Source organism: Artemia franciscana, chromosome 19 (assembly GCF_032884065.1).
Source record: "Artemia franciscana chromosome 19, ASM3288406v1, whole genome shotgun sequence".
Taxonomy (NCBI): domain Eukaryota; kingdom Metazoa; phylum Arthropoda; class Branchiopoda; order Anostraca; family Artemiidae; genus Artemia; species Artemia franciscana.
This window is the reverse complement of record NC_088881.1, coordinates 13302694-13309959: the sequence shown is the minus strand read 5'-3', so window position 1 is coordinate 13309959 and position 7266 is coordinate 13302694. Positions and strand designations below refer to the sequence as shown.

The 7266-nt window shown below is 35.3% G+C and overlaps 1 protein-coding gene across 1 annotated transcript in view; it reads left to right on the top strand.

Annotated features, from left to right (window-relative positions):
- The first annotated feature begins 238 nt into the window (after positions 1 to 238).
- Positions 239 to 7266, top strand: part of LOC136039304 (probable ATP-dependent RNA helicase DDX28) — a 121448-nt gene continuing 114420 nt past the window's right edge. The window contains exon 1 of the mRNA XM_065722910.1: positions 239 to 256. The gene's annotated coding sequence lies outside the window, so the exon portion shown is untranslated. The remainder of the gene's footprint in view (positions 257 to 7266) is intronic.

Here is a 7266-nt window from a genome sequence, read left to right as displayed (position 1 = left end):
TCTATTCTTTTTTCATTCTCAGTGACAAACTGATCATTTTTTCATAAATGCCTTTTCACGAGCTCGCACCAAGAGACTTCGATGCTAATGTCACAACACTGTTGTGTTTAATTTTTCTCGTCGGAAAATTCAAACAATTTGCACATGTTTCTGACAAAACATTCTAATACTGACAATCTCCGATTTTTGACAAAAATGGTAGCTAAATTTACGCTCTCTTTTATTTCTCAGGAAATGTATACAAGGAGGCTATTCGGTAAAATTCTAGTTTTGCTATCTTGGAAAGAGGTTAGGCTAGAGAAATGAAACTTCCAGGGATGGGTCTACAGACTAAAGTATGCCCTGGGGAAATATATTGAAGTAACAATTTTCATTTTATTTCCCTCTGGAGGGCCATGACCTTTAAAACTTTTGTGATACAAAAGTGAAACCTTATAAAATAGCCTAGATTAAGATAGCCTTCTCCTTAAATGAATTAGCCTAGCCTACAACAAAATTGTTTTCAGCTTCACAACATTGCTCAATCCTAATTTATGAGGTCTCAAAAATCCACAAATACATTCCCTAAATTTTGAAAAAAAAACCATCAATATGTTTTTTTCAAATAACAAGAATTGTATTTTCAGAACTAAAACTAGAGAAAAGGAAACTTATAAATTAAAATTAATTTAAAATATTGTTTTGTCAAAATTTCAGCTGGTAACTTATAGAATTTTGAAGTAGGTAAATTTCTAAGACCTAGAAATCAGATCAGGGGTAACATGGCAGCTTGATAATGCCTACCCAGAGCATGATTTTGGTCTGGGATTCATTACTGAAGTTTCATTTTCCAGTAAGACTCTAGTTTACTCTTTGCTATCTTGTAAAGGGGTCAACTTAGGAAATGTATATACAGGAAGTGTGTCCTGGGAAGGTATTTTGAAGTACCTAACTCTTCTCCTTCTCCCCCAAGATTGCAGCATTGTTATTAGCCAAAATGTTTGGAGTGGGGGAAGGGGGTTAGCAAGAGATTTTACCAACTGGCTGGTCATTTTTACTGATTGCTTTTGTCAATAGTTAGCATAATGTCTGTTTTGAATACAATACATAAAGTAACTGCACCAGTTGGTAAAAGGGCTGCATTTACCAACCAAGATTTTGGTACATATCATTTGCTTTTATTTTGCTGTAAAATTGTGGCAGGTTCCCCCCCCCCCCATGCATGGTGGCTCTGCTAGGGGGCAGTGACCTTTGATGATCTTTAAAAAAAAATCTTTGTGTTATAACCATGCAAAATAAAACTTATGCTTAAATGAAGTAGGCCTACAAGAAAATTATTTTGTGCTTCACAACTTTGCTGAATCCCAATTCATGAGGTTTCATAGATCCCCAACTACATTTCCTATATTTAGAAAACTTATTGATATGGCTTAAAATTCTACTCAAATAACAGGAAGTGTATCTTCAGAACTAAAACCAGAGAAGAAGAAACTAATAAGTGAAAATTAACCTAAAATTTTGCTTTGTCAAAATTTCAATTGGTCATGTAGGCAAAGTTCTAAGACTTAGAAATAAGAAGAGGGTTAAGATGGAAGTAGGGGTGGATCCAGGATTTTATTCAGGGGGGGGGACACATAATAGGTTGCTTTGATAAACTTTGCAAGCAAAGAAACACCCAGAATTAAAGGGTACCTCAACAATTATGTGTTGCAATGTAGGTAGTGGAAATGATAGTAAGTTTAATCTAAATCTGGCGAGGGTTTAAGCTCTAATAAATCTATTGAAATTAAAATGGTATAAAAATATTGATTCAAAAAATAGTAAGTTATAAAGATTGCATCACCATAAAAAAAATAATAAAAAGCAGTTCACCATCTATAAATAAATATAATATTTAATATTTTCTGCATAATATTTTGCCTTTGCACTTCTGACCACTATAGCAAGTGAGTTAAGCTTTTATTGTAAATTAAAATGGTCTAAAAATATTGATACAAAAATATTAAGTTATAAAAACCACCCCACCATAAAAAAAGGTGTTCACCATTTATAAAAAAATATGGTATTTAATATTTTCTGCATAATGTTTTGCCTTTGCACTTCTGACCACTATAGCAAGTGAGTTAATCTTTTTATTGTAAAAAAATGGTCATGAACCATATTTTGGGGTCTTGCACTTTTAGTGACATTTAGTATAGGTCAAACCATTAAGTATGTTGTCTAACTGTGTGACATTGCTTAGTAACTATCATAGTAATGAAGAGTGGGAAATGAGGATTAAGACAAAACTTGTATATTTGTAAAAGATGTATTAAACATTTTTTCAGGGCGTAACAAAACAAAACAAAGAGATAGAAATGCATAGAAGAGATTTGAAATGAGGGTTTTATGCATAGACATTAAAGCATTAATTAATCACCATTTCTTTTCTAAAATGGTGTTTTAATAAACAGTGTCAATTTTGACAAAATCTAAAACATTTACTAATCTAAATTTTACTTCTCATAACAATGTAGCATATCTTTTGGCTTTTTAAAGTTCAACATATTTCACTTAAATTACAGAATTCACAATTTTATAAGAAAAAGTCTATTTCTATTTCTACTCCCACCATATCTATTTATTAGACAGTTGATGTCTACCTGAATATTTCAGTGAATGTTTGTGATTGCCAGTCCTGTCAGTCTAAAGTCCTGCCAGTTTAGAGCTTTTTGTTAGTATTTCCTCTTCTATTCATCTTAAAATATTTGAATGAAAACCAAAATCATCAGAAAATAGGAACTCTAATAACAATGCATGTACATATGTGCTTCAAACTAAGTATAGGATTTGAAATACTCCTTAAAAACAAATAATTATGTGCTTATTATCCTTGTATTTGATATGTATAAAAAAGTAAAAAAGGATACAGCATTAGACTTTCCCTACTGGTGGTGCTGATCTCCGTTTCTTGGCCCTTCAGCCAGGAAGTGCAATGGGGGGCTGGGGGCCAGCCATCCTGTGCTTTCACACACCCTTCCTGTTTACCTTCCCCAGATTTCTCCAGTTACCCATTTAGAGCTGGGTCGACTCTGGCTAAGCTTACAGAGTCACGCCACTGACCCCATCCCAAACTGAAAAATTGGGTACACTGGGATTCAAACCTGTGTCCTTAAATTACCTTAAATTACCTTAAATTGCAGCTTGGAGCAATATAAGGATTATCCATCCTTGTGATGCTCCATGAGAAAAAAAAAGAATTCGTTTGGTGTAGATTGTGGCTGTTAGATTAGACTCTTGTAGAGGACTCTGCAGCTTCCCAATTGTAAAGGAACTCCTGGCAGAGCCATTCCCTATCAAGGTGGGACTTGAACATGTCAATTGAAGTAGCAGAAACTGTTTCTTCAGAGAGCTGGTTCCACATATTGATGATTCTTTGGCTGAAGAAGTGGCTTCTATGTCTACTCATGGAATGCTGCATGGAGAGCTTCAAAGAATGTCCTCTAGTACCAGAATGCAAGGGCTGTGCAAAGAGACCGGGAAGGGTATTTTTAGAGAGGATTTTTTTGGTTAAAATAATGTCACCCCTTTTCCATTGGTATGTCAGCATTGGCAGCTTCAAACAACGTAGTCTTTCTTTGTATGGAAATTTATTCATTTGGTAACCATCTTAGTGGCACGACGCTGGACATCCTCAAACAACTTCCTATCTTTTTTGAAGAAAGGGGCTGCCAATGACATTCCAACCTCCAGGCGTGGATGTACAAGCGCCTTATATAACTTCATAAGAACTCTAGGGTGTCGGCTGGAGATGGTTCTTTTTATGATACTGAGGGTTTTATTTGCAGAAGATGAAACAGACTTAGCATGGCTGCTAAACTTTTATTGGTGATCTACAATAACCCCAAGATCTCTTTCATCGGAAATTTTTCCGATTTTTTTTTCCGGTTATTTTTGCCAAAATGAATTACATGGCATTTGTCAACATTGAAAGTCAGAAGCCACATGTTAGCCCATCTTTCTAGACTATCAAGATCTATTTGAATTGATTGCTGGTCAGAGGGAGTAGCCACTTTTCCAACTAGTTTTGAGTCATCAGTGTAAAGGGTAATAAGATTTGAAAGAAGGTTGGGTAATTCGTTAATATAGAAGTTGAAAAGTGTTGGTCCAAGAATAGTGCCCTGGGGCACGCCACTTAATACAGTTGTGGGAGACGAGAAATAAGGAGTTCCTTGCAAATCAAAAACTCTGATACTCTGTGATCTTTCAGAAAGGAAGCCCATAATCCACTGTACAACACCTTCGTTGACACCTGCAGCCCTCAATTTGATTATGAGGAATTCATGACAAACTTTGTCGAATGCTTTGGACAGATCAAGAAGAATCATGTCGACAGGAAAACCCTCTTCAAGCAGTGTAGTCACTAATTCATATGTTTGGATAAGGTTAGTGTCCACAGATCTACCAGATCTGAAACCATGTTGTGATGTGGAGAGGATATTATTGACCTCAAGATGTTCAATTAGAGCTTTATTAACAAATCTCTCAAGCACCTTAACAACTGCAGAGGTGATGCTTATGGGATGGTAATTCTCTGCTGAGTCTCTTCGTCCCTTTTTATGGATCAGGGTTATATAAGATGTTTTCCAATCATGCGGTAATTCCCCATTTTGAAGAGATAACCGGAACAGCATGCACAGGGGGTAGCTGAGAGCTTTTCGACACTCCCTAAGAAGACGTGGATGAACACTATCTGGTCCCTTCGACTTATTTACATCAAGCTTCTCATAGCTATTGAAAACCATTAATTCACCTACTGACAGATCAGGCATAGGGAAAAGCACTTCATACAATGGAGGATCTGGTGAGGAGGTGCCTGAATTTTGGGTAAAGGCAGAAGCAAATTGTGCATTTAGAATGTCAGCCTTATCTATTGGAGATGTGTGTAATACACTGTGGTCAACAAGGTCAGGAATAGTATGATGATTTGGGTTTTTAGAAGAGACATGTCTCCAAAAAGATTTTGGGTTTAACTTGATCTCAGAAGCCAAATTTTCCTCGTAGGCAGATTTCAGTTTTTTTTACAGAATCTGTTACACGATTCTGTACTGCCTTATAAAATGACAGGGTCTCTGGTTCCTCTTCTTCATATACCATTTCCAAGCTCTAGATTTCTGGTTAATCAGCTTCTTAACTTCCTTAGTGAGGAAGGGAAGTGTTTTGAGCTGTTTCCTAAAAATAACCCTGGAATGTTTATTTTCAAGAGCAAGAAGAGTTTTTTTGAAATTTAGCCATGACTCATTGATGTCACTGGTGATAAGCATTGACCAGTTTGCAGATGAAAGTTCCTGCTGTATTGCCTCATAGTCGGTGAAAGTCTGAGGACGAAATTTAGGTTGAGGACGACTATTTAGGGACAACACAGACAGAATAACTAGGTGGTCACTACTAGCAATTGGCGGTAAATAATCATTACGAATGAGGGAATCAGTATCACGCAAAATGACAAGGTCTAACAGCGAGGGATTCTGATCAGCTCTATAGCGTGTAGGCTTATCAATAGTCTGATGAAGAAAATTATTTGATAGGCAAGATAAAAAAGGTGAATCTCTACTATTAGATGAAAGTTCCTTCAACCCACTCAATTGCAGGAAAATTAAAATCTCCAGTGATCATTAACTCAAATGAGCTAGGAAGGGAAATTGAAGATGTCATTTCATCAATGATAGTTTTGAGGGCCAATTCACTATCTTCAAGGGAAGGAGCACTTGGACTTCGATAAACGCACCTAAGACGCAAATTTTTATTAGCAATGGAGATATCAAGCCATACACTTTCTATCAAAGATATATCAAGCATAGTAGGATTTACAACACTAACCCGGATACCATCTCTTATATAAACACCAACTCCTCTTCGACAATTTGAGTGCTCCAAGTTGCTAAATAGTTGATATCCCGAGATCTGTAGGGATGTTTCAGTAACCGCCAAAAAACTATGTTTCGGTAACAATTCAACAAAACTCGCAATATCTGCTGCTTCCTCCCTAAGAAGCACTTCGGATTCTAGAAGCTTATTTGTCAGACAGTCAACATTGCTTGAAAGAACACGGAAAGTATTTTCAGAAAGGGGCTTCTGACTCGGGAAATTTGGCTGTTGAGACTCAGAGGTAATATCAGATATAGTACTTGAAAAACTTGAATCAGCTGAATTCTGACATGACATGAGCGAATTATTAGATATAACATTTGAATTAACATTAGCAGAAATAGCTCTAAGACAAAGCCTCTCAGACAAAGGATCCCGAATCCAGCACACCAACCCACTTGGCCAGGATGGCATTTGGTATGTATAGATTGATGATTTAAATTCTTGGAGTTTCAAGCTGTGGAGATTTCAATTAATTTTTTTTTAATCTTGATATTTTTCAGATATTCAATTCAAATGTTTAAATTGCAATGTGTGTTGATCACTAAAATAAAAATTAGAAATTTGACTTAGATTTAGCATAAAGTAAGAGAATTTTCCTGTAAAAATTTGGATTTATAAGCAACTAACTAATCATGGAAGTATGATTGGATGGCATGTATCAAAATAAATTTACAAATCCTCAGTGGTATATAAAGCAATTTAGACAATTTTATGGATAAATACATGCAACCCCTATACAAAAACATACCTATATTTTGTGATTTGTTGGTATTGAGAAGGTGAGAAATTCCAAAATAATACTTCAGTTGCATTCTGTTTCTATGGTTAATTCAAGTTGTGTGAATTTCCCCTTTTTATTTTTAAATGTTTGAAAAAAAAATCAATGCCGTTCCACTTATTCAAACTGAGAATTCGGAGATCCATCTATACCAGCTAGATAAAAAAAATGCATTATTATTTGCCTTCTTTTATAAGCAATTTTTCAAAAATATATTCTTCTTAAATGATTACTACAACGTTTGAAGGAGTATTTTGCCTCATTCGCTTAGTTTTAAGTATATACTTTTGTGAACCTTCATTAAAGTATTAAGAGTATGGCATTTATTTTAATGTTTTAAGATGAACAGAAGTGGTTTGTCATATAATGTAGTGCTTCAATTAGATGAAAATAGGAAGTAAAGTGCTCACCAAAATCCAAAATTTAAATTAATAATTTTTGCACCTCTCATACATTTACTTTCTATAATACAAATCCCCTTAAAAACAACGATGTTGTAAAAACCTCCCTGCTTTGCAAAAAACCAAACCCAAAAAACCAAAACAGACAGCCAAAAAAGTAATGATATCAATTTCTTTGGCTCATTGCCATAGCAAGAC